At 36.0% G+C, this 21,474-nt stretch overlaps 1 protein-coding gene across 1 annotated transcript in view; it reads right to left on the minus strand.

The window, feature by feature from the left end:
- LOC148954983 (glucosamine-6-phosphate deaminase-like) overlaps positions 1-21,474 on the minus strand; it is a 128,962-nt gene that overhangs the window by 80,204 nt on the left and 27,284 nt on the right. The gene's annotated exons all lie outside the window — the stretch shown is intronic.

Here is a 21,474-nt window from a genome sequence, read left to right on the forward strand (position 1 = left end):
TATCGTCTTCATGTCATATTTCAAAAATGTCACAAGTGAATTTTGTTGTTTTAAGTATATTTTATGTCATTTTAAGACATCAAAAAAAAGCTGAAAAAACTTCTCAGAAAAAAAGAAAAAAGTTCAAAAGAAAATTAAACTTAAAAAAATAAGTACAAAAAAGGGGATACTGGGACACATGGAGGTTGGATCATGGATGACAAATTGTATTGAAATTCTATTCTTGGTGCTTTTTACTATAATACATTTAAAATTTATCTTCATATTCACTTCATGTAGAATTCTTAAAAAAATATGTAAACCGGTTTCATTCAACCCAAATAAAAAGAATTTATTCGTATAATTTTCATTAGATTTACCTTGGTATCCATGTAAATACAGGAATATTATGCAAATTAGACGCCGGTTGGTACCTATCTGTATGTAGGTCAATGACCCAAATTGGATTTTGTGCTAATTTGGTTATTCTAATGAAATTAGTTCAGTAGTTATTACATACATACTACTTGTCCACTATAGGTACTATAGGTCCACTCGAGAGGACTTTAATTCAGCGAAAAGTTGCCTTATTGCTTCTTAAAACTTGGTCTTAAGAAATTTGGTTTGGCTTTTATGCTTTTTGGCAAAATGGCGAAAAAATTGCAACTTAGTTACTTAATTGTGCAATTGACGTAATTGAAAACTTTTATGTAAATAAAAGTTTCTACTTTTTCAGTTAATTCTAGATGACTAATATTTATACTAATACCAAAGATTTTCCTTTACTACCAACCATCTAGGGCCAAACGAAAAGCAAGTGTGGGAGGGGGAGCGTAAGGAAGGATTTAAGGGAAATTGGAATTGTTTTTGAGGGTGTAAAAAGGAGGCTTTGGGTAGATTGAGATAGAGGAGGAGCATGCGCAGCTATGGGTGACTCAGGTGGCTTGGTGCTGCATTGAGTTGTTAGTAGTAGTAGTAGCAGTAGTAGTGGTAATAGTAGTAGGAGTAGTAATAGTAGTATTAGTGGTAGTAGTAGCAGTAGTAGTACAAGTAGTTGTAGTAGTAGTAGTAGTAGTAGTAGTAGTAGTAGTAGTATTAGTTGTAGTAGTAGTAGTAGTAGTACTAGTAGTAATAGCAGTATTAGTAGTAGAATGGTTTGTTTACTATCGATTAATTTAAAAAAAACTTTCCGAAAAATAAGTTTTTCAAAAAAATTAAAGGCCATTTTGAACTTAAGCTCAGCAGAAACAAATACCTGTTAAAATTCAAACTCAAAACGACCAGAAATTACTATTAAAGAATTAATGAAACCCAAAGTGAACAGAAATTAAATAAGCAATCATAGCAAAAAACATACAATAAGTAAAAATGTAAATGAATAAATAGATCTCAAAGCGAGTAATGCTTAGATTGAATATGAAAATCAAGCTTAAAACCAAAAAAAAAATAGATTCCTATTGAAGTATAAATAAAACTTTAAACAAACAGAAATTAAATAAACAACCAATGCAAACAAACATACAATAAATATTAATGTAAATTAATAAATAAATCTTAAAACGAGTGAAACTTAAATTGAATAAGCAAATCAAGCTTGAAAAGAACAAAAATCACTACAAAGAAGTGCTTGGGTGTTACCTCCTCTCATTGTAAAAGTTTAAAACCTACTGAGTCGTTGACGATTTACTGAAAACCAATTTTATGACAAACATTTTCTTTTGTTCTTAATATTGAAAATAAACATTAAGATTATAGGAACATATTGAACTGATGAGCTTTCAGCAATTAATTTCATTATAATGCAAATATTCAGTTTAATTTATTAGCTCTTTTTAAGTTGTTCAATACGAATATAGGCTAGTTTTACTACAAACAAGTGTTTGGATACTGCCTCCTTCCTTAACTGTAAATAAAAACGAAAAGCCTACTTCGTCATTGCCACTTAACCGAAAACGAATTATATTACAAATATTTTCTTTTCCAGTTCTTACAGCATTGAAAATAAAAATAAAATTACAGTGAAATAAATTCTTGAACTGATGGATCTTTCAACAAATAATATAACTACACATCAAATATGCAATTTAATGTTGTTTATACTTTCCAAGTAATGTCCAAGATACATTTGGTTGTCAGCAAAGCACCAATAACGCAATAAGATTTATAATTTTACAGTTAGAGAAGCAGGCCATAATCACACTCTTGTTTGTAGTGATTTTTGTTCGTTTCAAAGCTTGTTTTGTATATTCAATTTAAGTTTCACTCGTTTTAATATTTATTAATTAATTTACATTAATATCTATTGTATGTTTGTTTGCATTTATTGTTTATTTAATTTCTGTTCGTTTTGAGTTTCATTTATGCTTCTTTAAGATCGCTTTAAGATCTATTTATTCATTTATATTATTACTTGTTGTATGTTTTTCGCTATGATTTTTTATTAAATTTCTGTTCGTTTTGGGTTTCATTTATTCTTTAATAGTAATTTCTGGTCGTTTTAAGATTGAATTTTAACAGGTATTTGTATCTGCTGAACTTAAGTTTAAAATAGCCTTTACTTTTCTCTGAAAAACTTATTGTTCGGAAAGTTTTTTTTAATCAATTTTTGTTCGTTTTTGATTGCAAAAAGTTACAAGTTTTTAAAAATTCTTTATTTCAAAATCAAACTAAAAAAAAAAATATAAAATCAAATGTTCCTCAAATAGCAAAACTGGTATCAAAGTAACAATATCAAAGTGAAAAAATGGGTCTGTGTCAGCCTCGGAGTTTTTATTATCTGATGTTTGAACTATTTTTAACAAAATGGGTATCTTAAATTTTTTTATCGGATGGGTTTGGGGAAAAAAGGCGTTTAGGGGTGGGGGCTAATTAACCTTCGGTCTCTCTGACTCTTTAAAAGTGAACTGCAACTTTCTATTTTCAATTAATGGAGCCCTCTTTGGAGTTATACGAGCATCCCTTCTATAAGAACCATAAATATCCCCAGAGTATAACTTTCAACACCTGTCCCTGAGCGCTGGGGGGATATGTTGACCCCGGAGTTTTAATATCTGATGGTCGAACTATTTTTAACAAAATGGTCACCTCAAGATTTTATCGGATGGGTTTATTCATCCGATAAACCCAAAGGTGCGAAGGATTTGAAAGGCTAGTTGCCCTCCAATCTTTTTTCACTCTAAGAAAATTAACTACAACTTTTAATTTCCATCCAAATGAACCCTCTCTGAAGTTTATACGAGTATCCCTTTCATAAGAACCACATACGGCCCCAGGACAAAGCTTAAAATGCCTACCCCCCAGGTCCTGGGGATTGTGTCAACACCGGAGTCTTTGTTATCTGACCTTTGAGCCATTTTGAAAAAATGGCTCTCTCAAAGTTCTTATCGGATGGGTTTGAGCAAAATAGGGCGTGGAGAGGGGGGTTAGTTTCCTTCCAGTCTCTTTTGACTCTTAAAAAGTGAACGAGAACTTTCAATTTCCAATAATATGAGCCCTCTCCGAAGTTTATACGAGCATAGCATCCATAAGAATCATATATGCCCCCAGAGCAATACTTACAATGCCTACCTCAGTCCTTGGGGAGGGGGAATGTTGACACAGGAGTTTTTCTTATCTGATCTTTGAACTATTTTTAACGAAATGGCCATACATACGTTTTGTTAAATGATCTTTGAACTATTTTTAACAAAATGGCTACCTCCAATTTTTTATCAGATGTATTTGGGGAAAAAGGAATCGGGGGGGGATATTTGCCCTCTGATCACTTTTGACTCTTAAAAAAGGCACTAGAAATCTTGATTTCCAATCGAATGAGCCCCATCTGAAGTTTATACGACGACCCCTTCTATGTGAAGCGCCCCTAGGAAAAAATAAATGGAGTAGGGGGAGATGCTAGTTGCCCTCCAACCACTTTTGACTCTTAAAAAGTGAATTACAACTTTCAACTTTGCAATCAAATGAACCCTCTATGAAGTTTATGCGAGCATTCTTTCCATAACAACTATATATGCCCCCAGGGCATAACTTACAACACCTACGCCTGGGGGGGGGAGGCTTTGTCGACACCGGAGTTTTATTATCTGAAATTTGAACTATTTTTAGTAAAATATTTATCGCAAAAGTTTTATATGTTTCATTTAGGGCGTGGAGGGGGCGGGGGGCTAGTTGCCCCCGATCTCTTTTGACTCTTAAAAAGTGAACATGAACTTTTAATTTCAAATCAAATGAGCCCTCTCCGAAGTTTAAACGAGCATCCCTTCCATAAAAACTGTATATGCCCCTAGAGCATTACTCATAACGCCTGCCTCCAGGCCCTGAGAGGTTGCGTCGACAAAGGATTTTTTTTTATCTGACCTTTAAACTATTTTTAATGAAATGGCAATTATAAAAATTGTATCGGGTGGGCTTGGGGAAAAAGGATGTGTGGGGGGGGCTAGTTGTCCTCAGATATCTTTTGACTCTTAAAAATTGAACTAGAACTTTTGTTTTCCAATCAAATGAGTCCTCTCTGAAGTTTTTACGAGCATCCCTTTCATAAGACCCATATACACCCCCAGGACAACACTTACAACGCCTATACCCGGGCCCTGTAGGGAGTTTTGGTTATCTAATTTTTGAACAATTTCCAAAAAAACTGGCTATCTCAAAATTGGTAGCGGATGGGTTAGGGCAAAAAAGGGCGTGGGGGGGCTAGTTGCCCTTAATTCTGTTGACTCTTAAAAAGTAAAGTAGAACTTTCAATTTCCAATCAAATGAGCCCTCAATGAAGTTTATACGAGCTTCCCTTTAATAAGAACCATAATTGCCCTTAGGGCATAACTTGGAACGTCTTCCCCCGGACTCTGGGGGGTTGTATTGACACCGGAGTTTTTCTTATCCAACCTTTGAACTATATTTAACAAATTATCTATCTCAAAATTTTCATCAGATGGGTTTGGAAAAAAAAGGTGTGGGGGGGACTATCTGCACTCGGATCTAATTTGACTATTAAAAGTGAGCTCAAACTTTCAATTTTCAATCAAACGAGCCCTCTCTGAAGTTTATACGAGCATCCCTTTCATAAGAACCGTATAAGTCCCAGGACATAACTTATATAACGCCTGCCCCTGGCCCTGGGGGTTTTGACGACACCTGAGTTTTTGTTATCTGACTTTTGAGCAATTTTTAACTTAATGGCTATCTCAAAATTTTTATTGGGTGCATTTGGGTAAAAAGGGGCGTAGGGGGGGCTAATTGCCCTCCAATCTCTTTTGACTCGAAGAAACTGAACTAGAACTTTCAACTTCAAATCAAATGAACCCTCTCTGAAGTTTTTACGGGCATCCCTTCAATAAGAACCATATATTCCCCCAGGGCTGAACTTACAACGCCTTCCCTCGGGCCCTGGGGGGGGGCTGTGGTTTCCCCGGAATTTTTGTTATATGGTCTTTGAACTATTTTTTTTTTAATGGCTATCTCAAAGTTTTTATCGGATGGGTTTGAGGGAAAAGGACGTGGAGGTGGGGGGGCTTGTTGCCCTCCAATCTCTTTTGACTCTTAAAAAGTGAACTAGAACTTTCAGTTTCCAATCAAATGATCCCTCTCTGAAGTTGATACGAGCATCCCTTGAAGTTAATACGAGCATCCCTACAACGCCTGCCCCCGGGCCCTGGGGGTTTTTCGACAACTTAATTTTTGTTATATGATCTTTGAACTATTTTTAACAAAACGGCTATCTCAAAATTTTTATCGGATGCATTTGGGAAAAAAGGTTTTGAGGGGGGAGGAGCTGGTTACCCTCCAATATCTTTTAACACTGAAGAAGTGAACAAGAATTTTCAATTTCCAATCAAATGAGTCCTCTCTGAAGCTTATACGAGCATTCCTTCCATAAGAATCATATATGTCCCCCGTGCATAACTTACAACCCTTGCCCTGAAGACTGTGGGGAGTGTCCTGCTCAAAGATGTAATTTCCAAATTTTTCAACTATGTTGAAAAAAATGGCCTATATCAAAATTTTGATTAGAAGTGTTTGGAGAAATGGTTGGCGTGGAAGGGATGTAAGTTGCCTTCTAATCATTTTCGACACTTTAAAATAGAGCTAGCCATTTAATCTCCCAACTGAATGAGCCCTTTCTGAAGTTTCTGCGAAACAACTTTCTATAAAAACCTTTTATGCTCCCAGGGCATAAATTTCAGCCCTTGCCCTGAGGGCTTTGGAGGGGTGGGGGTTTTTATCCTCAAAGACGTAATTTCATGAATTTTCAACAACGTTGAACAAAATGGCTATCCCAAAATTTTGATTGGATGTGTTTGGGGGAAAAGTGGGCGTGAGAGGGGTTAGTTGCCCTCCAATCACATTTGACTATTAAAAACGACACTAGCCCTTTTAATTTCCAATCGAATAAGTCCTTTTTGTAGTTTCTACGACAAAGCTTTCTATAAAAACCTTATATGCCTCCAGTGCATAACTTACATCCCTTGCCCTGAGGGCTGTGGGGGAGTGTCCTCCAGAAAAGCTTAATTACTATCTGGAAATCAACTACGGTGAACAAAATGGCTATCTCAAAATTTTGATTGGGTGTGTTTGGGGAACTGGTGGGCGTGGAAGGGGGTTAGTTGCCTTCCAATCACTTTTGACCCTTAAAAAGGGACAATAGAACTCTCGATTTCCAATCAAATTAGCCCCCTTTGAAGTTTCTACGACGACCCATTCCATATGAAGTGCCTCTGAGAAAAAAATAATAATTAATAAAACATTGAAGCCGTATGGCCTTTACTATAAGCGACGTTATAGCGTTGCCTCTGATTGTGCTGTATAGCCTTGTTTAGCTTTTAATATGTTTACTTATTTATTGCTATCAGTCTTTAATGGCCTTTGGTAAATATTTGTTAAAATAAAGATATAAAAGGAGAGTGGAAATAAAAAGAGGGAGGATTAAAATACAATAGGCCTTATGATAGAGTCTTGTCGTAGCTCTTACCAGATCGGATGGAGATCTTCATCAAAGAGCAAGATCTTATTGATGCCTAAGAAATGATTTTGGGCTATGCCTTTCGGAGTAGGAATAAAACAGGGTAGAAAATAATGAGTTCATGGCAGCGAAAAAAGTAAAAACGGTTAAGTTGGTGTTTTTTTTTCCATTTAAGGGGTGCTTCCGCCGTTCAATTGTTTTTACTATCAGTCTTTGTTTTGGTTTAGGTTTGGACCACAACCAGTCTAACAGGTATTGGTTTGGACGGCGGAAATCAAATCATTAGCAAACAGAAATATTTTCCTTTAAATTCTCCATCATTTTTCTTCAACAAGTATTCGATTTATTAAAGATATTCTCTAACAACGTTAGATAACAATTTTTAGTTGGATGGTGGAAACGCTGTTGTTGGGAAAACCCTTAGCTAACAGTTTTTTGTTTGAACGGCAGAAAACCCCCTTTAGACAAGATTGCTTATGCTTTCCTTCTTTTGAACAATAAGGCTGGTTGTTTATATGTTGGTTCCTGTTGCTGGGATTAACCAAACAAAAGGGGCCGGGGCTGTTTGTTCAAGGATAACATTAAGAATTTATTAAGAATTCATTAAGAATTTATTATCTAATAAATTATTGTGAATTTACTTTTTTGACAAAGGCTGTATATTGGAATGCCATAAGCTCTTTCTATTATGACATTTTCTGCCTTTATTAACGCGCTATGAATAATAGTTGCCAGGTGGTGCGCATTTGTGCCATTTCCTTTTTTGAGGTGATTGCGCATTGAATTTTTCAAATTGGTGCATTGCGCCGATCTTGCGCATGTCAAAAAAATCGGCGCAAATTAGGCGCATTTTGCCTTCACAATAACGATGACAAAACTCAAAATCTTAAAGTCTTGTGTTTACTGACAACTTGTACTGACAGGTTCGGGAGTCTGTCTGTAAAGACAGATGGAACTTTCAGAACCGCGTAGGGATTCTCGAACTGCATTCTAGTCCCAATGACGACCTAAATTTTAAATTATCAAAGCGTCAAGGATGACGCTCAAGATGTGACCTTCAAGGATCATGCTTCTCTTGTGTTCTTCATTAGAAAATTCCATCTATTAGTTATCTTTGTCAAATGCGCTTTTAATTTCCATGTTTTTGTATAAATTATCTATATTGCGAGACCAGTATACTGAGTACCTACTTCTTTTGTTAGTTCTCAATCACAATTTCTATTGATGATAGAGAATAATACAGTATATCAGCCACAAAGTAATGTAAAATACCACCTTAGATATTGGCAAGTATTTTCTTTGTTAGAATTCCCGCTTTTATTTAATTCTCTGACATACCAGAGAACTGAGGAAAATATCTTACTTGTCAAGCTAGAGACTGAGAGCAGAAAATTTTGACCACAAAAGCGCATGTAATTAGTCAAAAAAGGCTTCACTGTTTCAGATTTCGGAATCTGGTGCCGAAATCTGTCATTGAAGACTGAATCCTACCAATTTTGAGTGCTATTATTCCGAAAGACAAAATTCACACAATTTGCGCCTATCTGGTAACATTGTCTCTAGATTTTTTTTTTTTTTTTTTTTTTTTTTTTTTTTTGCACTCATCCCTGCAAGAAATACTTTCCCCCTAAATTTCAAACCATAAAAAAGATATGACGAAAATGCGCCACCGGCGCATTTTCGCTTCACCTGGTGCGCTTTTTAATGTCAGGCACCTGGCATCACTGCTATGAATGGCATAAATTTTGAAATCGTAGCAGATTCAGCAATGAGGCCAAATACTGAATCGTCAGTAGTAAAGGTATAACGATAGAAAGCGGGGTGTCTCCCTATATAGCTATAACGAAAGAGAGCGGGGTGTCTCCCTATATACCTATAACGCTAGAGAGCGGGGTGTCTGCCTATATAGCTATAACAGTTAAGAGCGGACAGTCCCCCCATATAGCTACAATTAAAGAGAGCGGGGTGTCTTCCATATAACTATAACAGTTTCAAGCGGGCAGTGCTCCCGCCAATACAAGCAGACAGTGTAATGACCGGAATTCAACTACCGTGAAAATTCGTGCTGATCTGTGTTCAAAGTGCGTGATGTTTCCTTTATACTATAGTAATTTCCTATCTGTCTGCTACCTTTTAATTGTTAGATGTGGTTGACTTATGTTTGACATTGAACACGGGTATACAAACTCCGACAATTTGTTATTTTATCAGTTCAGAATTGGCAGTTGAAATATAATGATGCATTCAAACAAAAGGAATATTGTCGAAAGCTACACGCAAGAAGTAAGTTAATCTTTTATATTCATAGTGGGTAAAGAAATTAATTCTACTAAAATTTATACAGACCTTATGATAGTTAACAGATTGTTAAATATTTTTTGAACCTGGATCTCCAGAGGTCGGTAAAGAGCAATATCAAAACAAGAAAAAAAAGTATGTAATTACTGTATTTAAATGGCTTGCGAGCTTAGCACATGAGTTAAATCATACCTATTTTTTATTCCGGCCCAAAGTTCCAGACATTCGTTCCCCACCGGCCCAAAGTGCCACAATCGTCCACCCGCTCCCTCCAACCCCCTCCCTCCCTTCGACCCCCCTTTCTCCAACCCCCTCCCTCTACCCCCCCCCCCCCCAAAAAAAAATTTTTTTTTAACTTTTTTTTAACTTTTTTTTAACTTTTTTTTCTTTTTTTTAACTTTTTTAAACTTTTTTTTTAACTTTTTTTAACTTTTTTTTAACTTTTTTTAACTTTTTTAGCTTCTTTTTAACTTTTTTTTAACTTTTTTAACTTTTTTATTACATCTTTCAGAATGTCATGAAACATAATGTTTGTAGTTACCAATTTTTTTTTAACTTCTTTTAACTTTTTTTTTGTGTTTTTTCTGAGTTTTTTTTAACTTTTTTTTCAGACAGTTTTTTTTATCTTGTCTTTTTCTGACAGTTTTTTTCAACTTTTGTTTTATATCTAAATCATATCAGAAAAATAAAATGACACTTTTAATTGAAATTTAAAAAAACTTATTCTTGTGCATACTATTGATGAGGACTGATGGTTCTCTTTCAAGATTTTTTTCATGAAAAATAAACTTTTTTTTTAGGATTTTCTAGAGTTCCCCAACCCCATTATGAATATATGAAGGAGTGAAGCGACTCCAGTGATCGTTTCAAACAGACCGACGGTTATACAACATGGTCATAGGTCGAATCCATTAATACCATCAACTAAGAAAGTATGTTCGCATGATAGTGTTATTGTAGCATTGAATTCGGACAAGGAGAAGTATTTAAACTATGAAATAAGTACAAGTGGTAGCACTATCGGAAAAGTATGCATGCATTGTCATGACAGTTAGGAGTTAAATTTCTTTGGAGTACCAAAAAAATCAACTCTTATTATGGTGGATATGCAAGATTGAGATCCCCGGAGATGATTGCACTAAAAGAGAATGCCAACATAAAAACAATAGTTGATGAAGAGGGACATCTTCTTTCTAGTGCTTGTGGTAACACGTTACCCAGTGTTAAACAGTATCGTCAGGTTTCAGGTAATAGTATTCAAATGAATGCAAAGAAGAGAAGAAAGACCAAGTTTTCTGATAATATCATAAATCATATCTTCTCTACGTGCCGGAACTGTTACCTGTGTAAAAATAGGGTGATAATAGACAGTGAAGTTGCCAGAAAAATAAAAAAGGTATTGGCAGGAAATATCACTAAGGAATATAAAGATGAATCGATGAAAAACAAAGTACCAGCAAACGTTACTGCCAATGATCAAACAGTCAATGAAGCAAATAATAGTAACGACAAAAAGTATATTGAACCTGTCAATGAAACACCTGTAAGAATATTGAGTGACTCAAAATAGAATAGTCAATATTCTACTGATTACAAACTAAGAGAAAACTACACCTATAGCATCAAGAGAATCAATGGTGGACCATTTTATAGAACAGATTCGAAATGTCCAAAGTTATTCATTGATATTAATAATGTATAATAACAATATATTTTTTGTATTAATATTCTACATGTCATTATTTCATTAAAAATATGTTATGCATTACATTGTTATGTGTTCATTATTTTTAGAGTAAGCCAGCATATCAAACGTTTAGAATGTCTATTAAAACATCGGAGATGTAAGAAAAGGAATTTGCATGCATCATATGTCGGATAGATAGGTTAACGTAGAGAAAATCTAAGTATAAGAATGAATAAATTCTCTATCAATATCTATTGACAGATACTTGGGATAGCTTTGACGGAATCTAAGTATTAGAGTGAACAAATTCTTTATCAATGTCTTTTGAAAGATACATTTGATAACACAGACACAATTTAAGTATCAGATTGAATAAATTCTTTATTAAAATTCGTTATCGACATCATTTGTCGGGTACGTCAGATAACATTGACAAAATCTATCTATTAGAATGAATAAATTCTTTATCATCAGCCGTTGTCTGATTTGTCATTATGAAAAAATTGTAAGTAAGTAACGAACTCTTTCTTGAATTCATCTCGTGGATTCACAATAAAGAAATTATAAAAAAATAATAATTAGGCATTGAGATAGGCAAACATCCGCCCAGACACATAAGCAGAGGAAGTGAGAGAGACAAAAACACGTATAAATGTAAGGATTCAAGCATACAAACCGACAGAAACAGGTACTGAGATAAGCAAACACCCGCCCAGACACATAAGCAGAGGAAGTAAAGAGACAAAAACACCTATAAATATATATATTCTGACATACAAATCAACAAAACAGTCACTGAGATAAGCAAACACCCGCCCAGAGACATAGGCAAGGAGAGTGAGAGAGACAAAAACACATACAAATACGTAGATTCAGACACACAAACCTAGGACTCACAGGCAAAAAGAGTGAGAGAGACAAAAACACATACAAATACGTAGATTCAGACAAACAAACCAAGAAAGACACGCATTGGAATAAGCAAACACCCACCCAGACACACAGGCAAAAAGGGTGAGAGATACAAAAAAAAAATATATACGTAGATTCAGACCCGCAAACGAGAAAGACATGCATTAGAATAAGCAAACACCCGCACAGACACAGAGGCAAAATGAGTGAGAGAGACAAAAAACACATACAAATACTTAGATTCAGTCACACAAACCGAGAAAGACATGCATTAGAATAAGAAAACACCCGTGCAGACACGTGACAAAAAGAGTGAGATAGACAAAAAACACATATAAATACGTAGATTCAAACACACAAACCGATAAAGACAAGCATTGGAATAAGCGAACACCCGCCCAGACTCACAGGCAAAAAGAGTGAGAGAGACAAAAACACATACAAATACGTAGATTTAGACCCACAAACCGAGAAAGACATGCATTGGAATAAGCAAACACCCGCCCAGACTCACAGGCAAAAAGAGTGAGAGAGACAGAAGCACATACAAGTACATAGATTCCGACACACAAACCGAGAAAGACATGCATGAGAATAAGCAAATACCCGCGCAGACACACAGGCAAAAAGAGTGAGAGACACAAAAACACATAAAAATACGTAGATTCGAATACACAAACCGAGAAAGGCATGCATTGGAATAAGCAAACACCCGCCCAGACTCACAGGCAAAAAGAGTGAGAGAGACAAAAAAAACACATACAAAAACGTAGATTCAGACACACAAACCGAGAAAGACATGCATTTGGAATAAGCAAACACCCGCCCAGACACACAGGCAAAAAGAGTGAGAGAGACAAAAACACATACAAATACGTAGATTCAGACACACAAACCGAGAAAGACATGAATTGGAATAAGCAAACATCTGCTGAGACACACAGGTAAAAAGAGTGACAGAGACAAAAACGAATACAAATACGTAGATTCAGATTCACAAACCAAGAAAGATATGCAGTGGAATAAGCAATCAACCGCCCAGACTCAATAGCAAAAGAGTGGGAGAGACAAAAAAACATACAAATACGTAGATTCAGACACACAAACCGAGAAAGACATGCATTGGAATAAGCAAACATCCGCCCAGACACACAGGCAAAAAGAGTGAGAGAGACAAAAACACATACAAATACGTAGATTCAGTCACACAAACCGAGAAAGACATGCATTGGAATAAGCAAACACCCGCCCAGACACTGAGGCAAACAGAGTGAGATAGACAAAAAAAACATACAAATACATAGATTCAGACACACACAAACCGAGAAAGACATGCATTGGAATAAGAGAACACCCGCCCAGGCTCACAAGTAAAAAGAGTGAAAGAGACAAAAACACATACAAATAAGTAGATTTAGACACACAAACCGAGAAAGACGTGCATTGGAATAAGCGAACACCCGCCCAAACTCACAGGCAAAAAGAATGAGAGAGACAAAAACACATACAAATACGTAGATTCAGACACACAAACCGAGAAAGGCGTGCATTGGAATAAGCAAACACCCACCCAGACTCACAGGCAAAAAGAGTGAGAGAGACAAAAACACATACAAATACGTAGATTCAGTCATACAAACCGAGAAAGGCATGCATTGGTATAAGCAAACACCCACCCAGACACATGGCAAAAAAGAGTGAGATAGACAAAAAAACATAGAAATACGTAGATTCAGACCCACAATTCGAGAAAGACATGCATTAGAATAAGCAAATATCCTCCCAGACGCACAAGCAAAAAGAGTGAGAGAGACAAAAACACATACAAATACGTAGATTCAGTCACACAAACCGAGAAAGGCATGCATTGGAATAAGCAAACACCCACCCAGACACATGGCAAAAAAGAGTGAGATAGAAAAAAAATAAATAATACCAAAACCATAGGTTAGGTTAAGTTAGCCTACGTACGCGCGCGTACGTAGGCTAACCTAACCTATGTTTTTGGTCTTTCTCTGCAGCCTAACCTAACCTAAGGTTTTGTCTGACTCTACGTATTTGTATGTGTTTTTTAGTCTATCTCACTCTTTTTGCCTGTGAGTCTGGGTGGGTGTTTGCTTATTACAATGCATGTCTTTCTCGGTTTGTGTGACTGAATCTACGTATTTGTATGTGTTTTTGTCTCTCTCACTCTTTTTGCCTGTGAGTTTGGGCGGGTGTTCGCTTATTCCAATGGGTGTCTTTCTCGGTTTGTGTGACTGAATCTACGTATTTGTATGTGTTTTTGTCTCTCTCACTCTTTTTTGCCTGTGTGTCTGGGCGGATGTTTGCTTATTCTAATGCATGTCTTTCTCGGATTGCGGGTCTGAATTTACGTATTTGTATGTTTTTTTTTCTATCTCACTCTTTTTTGCCATGTGTCTGGGCGGGTGTTTGCTTATTCCAATGCATGGCTTTCTCGGTTTGTGTGTCTGAATTTACGTATATTTATGTGTTTTTGTCTCTCTCACTCTTTTTACCTGTGTGTCTGGGCGGGTGTTTGCTTATTCCAATGCATTTCTTCCTCGGTTTGTTTGTCTGAATCTACGTATTTGTATGTGTTTTTGTCTCTCTCACTCTTTTTGCCTGTGTGTGTCTGGGCGGGTGTTTGCATATTCCAATGCATGTCTTTCGCGGTTTGTGTGACTGAATCCACGTATTTTTATGTGTTTTTGTCTCTCTCACTCTTTTTGCCTGTGTGTCTGGGTTGGTGTTTGCTTATTCCAATGCATGTCTTCCTCGGTTTGTTTGACTGAATCTACGTATTTGTATATTTTTTTTGTATCTCTCACTCTTTTTGCCTGTGAGTCTGGGCGGGTGTTTGCTTATTCCAATGCATGTCTTTCTCGGTTTGTGTGTCTGAATCTACGTATTTGTATGTGTTTTTTGTCTCTCTCACTCTTTTTTCCTGTGTGTCTGGGCGGGTGTTTGCTTATTCCAATGCATGTCTTTCTCGGTTTGTGTGTCTGAATCTATGTATTTGTATGTGTTTTTTGTCTATCTCACTCTTTTTGCCACGTGTCTGCGCGGGTGTTTGCTTATTCCAATGCAAGTCTTTCTCGGTTTGTGTGTCTGAATCTACGTATTTGTAGGTGTTTTTGTCTCTCTCACTCTTTTTGCCTGTGTGTCTGGGCGGATGTTTGCTTATTCTAATGCATGTCTTTCTCGGTTTGCGGGTCTGAATCTACGTATTTGTATGTTTTTTGTCTATCTCACTCTTTTTTGCCATGTGTCTGGGTGGGTGTTTGCCGATTCCAATGCATGTCTTTCTCGGTTTGTGTGACTGAATCTAAGTATTTGTATGTGTTTTTGTCTCTCTCACTCTTTTTGCATGTGCGTCTGGGCGGGTGCTTGCTTATTCCAATGCACGTCTTTTTCGGTTTGTGTGACTGAATCTATGTATTTGAATGTGTTTTTGTCTCTCTCACTCTTTTTGCCTGTGAGTTTGGGCGGGTGTTAGCTTATTCCAATGCATGTCTTTCTCGGTTTGTGTGTCTAAATCTACGTATTTGTATGTGTTTTTGTCTCTCTCACTCTTTTTGCCTGTGAGTCTGGGCGGGTGTTCGCTTATTCCAATGTATGTCTTTCTCGGTTTGTGTGTGTCTGAATCTATGTATTTGTATGTGTTTTTTGTCTATCTCACTCTTTTTGCCATATGTGTGCGCGGGTGTTTGCTTATTCCAATGCATGTCTTTCTCGGTTTGTGTGACTGAATCTACGTATTTGTATGTGTTTTTGTCTCTCTCACTCTTTTTGCATGTGCGTCTGGGCGGATGTTTGCTTATTCCAATGCATTTCTTTTTCGGTTTGTGTGACTGAATCTATGTATTTGTATGTTTTTTTGTCTATCTCACTCTTTTTTGCCATGTGTCTGGGTGGGTTTTGCTTATTCCAATGCATGCCTTTCTCGGTTTGTGTGACTGATTCCACGTATTTTTATGTGTTTTTGTCTCTCTCACTCTTTTTGCCTGTGTGTCTGGGTGGGTGTTTGCTTATTCCAATGCATGCCTTCCGCGGTTTGTTTGTCTGAATCTACGTATTTGTATGTTTTTGTCTCTCTCACTCTTTTTGCCTGTGTGTCTAGGCGGGTGTTTGCTTATTCCAATGCATGTCTTTCTCGGTTTGTGTGACTGAATCAATGTATTTGTGTGCGTTTTTGTCTCTCTCACTATTTTTGCCTGTGTGTCTGGGCGGGTGTTTGCTTAATCTAATGCATATCTTTCTCGGTTTGTGTGACTGAATCTACGGATTTGTATGTGTTTTTGTCTCTCTCACTCTTTTTGCCTGTGAGTCTGGGCGGGTGTTTGCTTATTCCAATGCATGCCTTTATTGGTTTGTGGGTCTGAATCTACGTATTTCTATGTGTTTTTGTCTCTCTCACTCTTTGTGCCTGTGTCTCTGGGCGGGTATTTGCTTATTCCAATGCATGTCTATCTCGGTATGTGTGACTGAATCTACGTATTTGTTTGTGTTTTTGTCTCTCTCACTATTTTTGCCTGTGTGTCTGGGCGGGTGTTTGCTTATTCTAATGCATTTCTTTCTCGGTTTGTGGGTCTGAATCTACGTATTTGTATGTTTTTTTGTCTCTCTCACTCTTTTTGCCTGTGAGTCTGGGCGGGTGTTTGCCTATTCCAATGCATGCCTTTCTCGGTTTGTGTGTTTGAATCTACGTATTTGTATGTGTTTTTGTCTCTCTCACTCTTTTTGCCTGTGTGTCTGGGCGGGTGTTTGCTTATTCCAATGCATGTCTTTCTCGGTTTGTGTGTCTAAATCTACGTATTTTTATGTGTTTTTGTCTCTCTCACTCTTTTTGCCTGTGTGTCTGGGTGGGTGTTAGCTTATTCCAATGCATGTCTTTATCGGTTTGTGTGTTTGAATCTACGTATTTGTATGTGTTTTTTGTCTATCTCACTCTTTTTGTCACGTGTCTGGGCGGGTGTTTGCTTATTCCAATGCATGTCTTCCTCGGTTTGTGGGTCTGAATCTACGTATTTGTATGTGTTTTTGTCTCTCTCACTCTTTTTGCCTGTGTGTCTGGGCGGGTGTTTGCTTGTTCTAATGCATGTCTTTCTCGGTTTGCGGGTCTGAATCTACGTATTTGTATGTGTTTTTGTCTCTTTCACTCTTTTTGCCTGTGTGTCTGGGTGGGTGTTTGTTTATTCCAAATACATGTCTTTCTCGGTTTGTGTGTCTGAATCTACGTATTTGTATGTGTTTTTGTTTCTCTCACTCTTTTTGCCTTTCAGTCCTCGGTTTGTGTGTCTGAATCTTCGTATTTGTATGTGTTTTTGTCCTCTCTCACTCTCCTTGCCTATGTCTCTGGGCGGGTGTTTGCTTATCTCAGTGACTGTTTTGTCGATTTGTATGTCAGAATCTATGTATTTATAGGTGTTTTTGTCTCTTTACTTCCTCTGCTTATGTGTCTGGGCGGGTGTTTGCTTATCTCAGTACCTGTCTCTATTGATTTGTATGCTTGAATCCTTACATTTATACGTGTTTTTGTCTCTCACTTCCTCAGCTTATGTTTCTGGGCGGATGTTTGCCTATCTCACTGCCTAATTATTTTTTTTTATACTTTCTGTATTGTGAATGCACGAGATGAATTCAAGAAAGAGTTTGTTTCTTACTTACAATTTTTTCATAATGATAAATCCAAAAACGACTGATGAAAAAGAATTTATTCATTCTAATAGATAGATTTTGTCAATGTTATCTGACGTACCCGACAAATGATGTCGATAACGAATTTTAATAAAGAATTTGTTCAATTTGATACTTAAATTATGTCAGTGTTATCAAATGTATCTGTCAAAAGACATTGATAAAGAATTTGCTCACTCTAATACTTAGATTCCGTCAAAGCTATCCCAAGTATCTGTCAATAGATGTTGATAGAGAATTTATTCATTCTTATACTTATATTTTCTCTATGTTAACCTACATATGATGTATGCAAATTCCTTTTCTTACATCTCCGATGTTTTAATAGACATTCTAAACATTTGATATGCTGGCTTACTCTAAAAAATAACGAACACATAACAATGTAATGCATAACATATTTTTAAGGAAATAATGACATGTAGAATATTAATGCAAAAAATATATTGTTATTATACATTATTAATATCAATGAATAACTTTGGTCATTTTGAATCTGTTCCATAAAATGGTTCACCATGTTCTCTCTTGATACTATAGCTGTTGTCTTCTCTTAGTTCGTAATCAGTAGAATAATCATTATTCCATTTTGAGTCATTCAAAATTTTTACAGGTGTGTCATCGACAGGCTCAATATGCTTTTCGTCTTTAGTATTATTTGATTCATTGACTGTTTGATGAATGGCAGTTACGTTTGCTGGTACTTTGTTTTTCATCGATTCATCTATATATTCCATAGTCATATTTCCTGCCAATACCTTTTTTATTTTTCTGGCAATTTCACTGTCTATTATCTCACTATTTTAACAGAGGTTACAGTTCCAGCACGTACACAAGATATGATTTATGATATTAGGAGAAGAGTAGGCCTTTCTTCTCGTCTTTGCTTTCATTTGAATGCTAATACCTGAAAGCTGACGATACTGTTTAACACTGGGTAACATGTTTCCACAAGCACTAGCAAGAAGATGCCCTTCTTCATCAACTATTATTTTTGTGTTGGCATTCTCTTTGAGTGCAATCATCTCCGGAGATCTCAATCTCGCATATCCACAATAATAAGAGTTGAATTTTTTTGGTGCTCCAAAGAAATTTAATTCCTTACTGTCATGGCAAAGCATGCATACGTTTCCTATGGTGCTACCACTTGTACTTATTTCATAGTTGAAATACTGCTCTGTGTCAGCATTCAATGCTACAGTAACACTATCATGCGAATAAACTTTCTTAGTTGATGGTATTAATGGATTCGACCTATGACCATGTTGTATAACCGTCGGTCTGTTTGAAACGATCACTGGAATCGCTTCACTCCTTCTTATATTCTTAATGGGTTGGGGGAGCTCTAGAAAATCCTAAAAAAAAAATTTTTTCATGAAAAAAATCTTGAAAGAGAACCATTAGTCCTCACCAATAGTATGCACAAGAATAAGTTTTTTAAAATTTCAATTAAAAGTGTCATTCTATTTTTCTGATATGATTTAGATGTAAAAAAAAAGTTGAAAAAAAACTGTCAGAAAAAGACAAGATAAAAAAAAACTGTCTGAAAAAAAAAGTTAAAAAAAACTGTCAGAAAAAAAAACAAAAAAAAAGTTAAAAAAAAAAGTAAAAAAAAAAATTGGTCACTACAAACATTATGTTTCATGACATTCTAAAAGATGTAATAAAAAAGTTAAAAAAGTTAAAAAAAAGTTAAAAAGAAGCTAAAAAATATAAAAAAAAAAGTTAAAAAAATTTTTAAAAAAGTTTAAAAAAAGTTAAAAAAAGTTAAAAAAAAGTTAAAAAAAAGACAAAAAAAGTTAAAAAAAAGTTTAAAAAAGTTAAAAAAAAGCTAAAAAAAAAATGTTGGGGGGGGGGGGGGGTAGAGGGAGGGGGTTGGAGGGAGGGGGTTGGAGGGAGGGAGGGGGTTGGAGGGAGGGGGTGGATGATTGTGGCACTTTGGGCCGGTGGGGAACGAATGTCTGGTACTTTGGGCCGGAATAAAAAATAGGTATGATTTAACTCATGTGCTAAGCTCGCAAGCCATTTAAATACAGTCTTTACATACTTTTTTTTCTTGTTTTGATATTGCTCTTTACCGAACTCTGGATATCCAGGTTCAAAAAATATTTAACAATCTGTTAACTATCATAAGGTCTGTATAAATTTTAGTAGAATTAATTTCTTTACCCACTATGAATATAAAAGATTAACTTACTTCTTGCGTGTAGCTTTCGACAATATTCCTTTTATTTGAATGCATCATTATATTTCAAATGCCAATTCTGAACTGATAATATAACAAATTGTCAGAGTTTTTATATCCGCGTTCAAGGTCAAACATAAGTCAACCACATCTAACAATTAAAAGGTAGCAGACATATAGGAAATTACTATAGTTAACATCACGCACTTTGAACACAGATCAACACGAATTTTCACGGTGGTTGAATTCCGGTCATTACACTGTCTGCTTGTATTGGCGGGAGCACTGTCCGCTTGAAACTGTTATAGCTATATGGAAGACACCCTGCTCTCTTTAATTGTACCTATATGGGGGGACTGTCCGCTCTTAACTGTTATAGCTATATAGGGAGACACCCCGTTCTCTAGCGTTATAGCTATATAGGGAGACACCCCGCTCTCTATCGTTATAGCTATATAGGGAGACACCCCGCTCTCTATCGTTATACCTTTACTACTATCGTCTTTCTTGCTATTTTTGAATTTCTCATTACTCTAATTTGATCTTTTTTATATTGTTATTTTTCACCAATCGTCCACATCTCGAACCAAATTTCTGGTAAACTCTTATTTTGCAGGGATTTTTTTGTGATAAAAAAAAGGGTACCGTTGTAAACAGTTTGTGTCTGATCTCGGAAGCTTTATAAATTGGGAGTAAAATAAGAGGTGGTTGGAAAATTTTAGGTGTGGTCCAGGAGTTATAGTTAGACTAGTAGACTAGTAGACTAGTAATAGTTAGACTAGGACTAATTGAATAACCGATATATTATAAGTAATTAAGCAAAGAGGTTGAATCCACTAGATATAATTATGCAGCGATGCAAGTATGTGTTGATTCCAAATTTTTGCTTAGACTAGAGAGATATAACCTTGAAAAAATCTTCTTTTTAAACTACTCTTTTTATTCAGAAATGGTTTTTATGTTCAAAATAAGAAGTCACTCTGTAGTTTAGTGGTCGTGAAACCTTTTCTAGTATGCAGGGAGTTGAGGGAAATGGCTTACCACAAATTTTGATTATTACTAATATTGCAAAAACAATGTTATTTCAAACCATTTGTTTTCAATATAGCTCAAACTCAACTTCAGAAAAAAAAGTAAGGAAAGTTTGGTGCCAATTGCTTAAAGAAAAATAAAAAAAGATTGAAAGTTTGGTTATTGAGTAAAGACTCTGAGAAATCTAATCGATTTGAAATTATCGGAAAACTGTATATTGAGCTGCTAGTTTTAGAGGCTGTAATGGCGAGTATTGACGCATTCCGAATATCCCAATTTCAGTGAATCATTTGATAGATTCAAAAGAAGGAGGACAAGGGGCAAGATTAGGCTCTTATTTTTGTCATTTTGTGCCATTAAACAAAGAATTGGTACTGACTAGGGATAAGTTCGTCCCGAACAACGTTTCTGAGATAATCAATCAGTCTCTACCTATAAAAATAGCTATACACACTCCCCCCCCATTTTTAGAGGTCCTAATGACGCGCAATGGCATTTTCACCCAATAATATATACACGATTCATGCAAATGAACGTTTATCATACAAAATATCTATAGAAAAGTATTGATGCTAATACGGAGTGGCATTGATGTACATCAACTATAAAGAGGGGGGAGCATTATTTTTAGCATAGGGCATTTTTCGGGGATGAGAGAGAGCTGGAAGCCTCAAAATATTCATTTTAGATACAAATTTACCAGTTTTTTAAGAGAAGCTATTCAGA

The sequence above is a fragment of the Artemia sp. Qi Xiang Cuo genome, chromosome 2 (assembly GCF_049724085.1).
Source record: "Artemia sp. Qi Xiang Cuo chromosome 2, ASM4972408v1, whole genome shotgun sequence".
Classification (NCBI taxonomy): Eukaryota; Metazoa; Arthropoda; class Branchiopoda; order Anostraca; family Artemiidae; genus Artemia; species Artemia sp. Qi Xiang Cuo.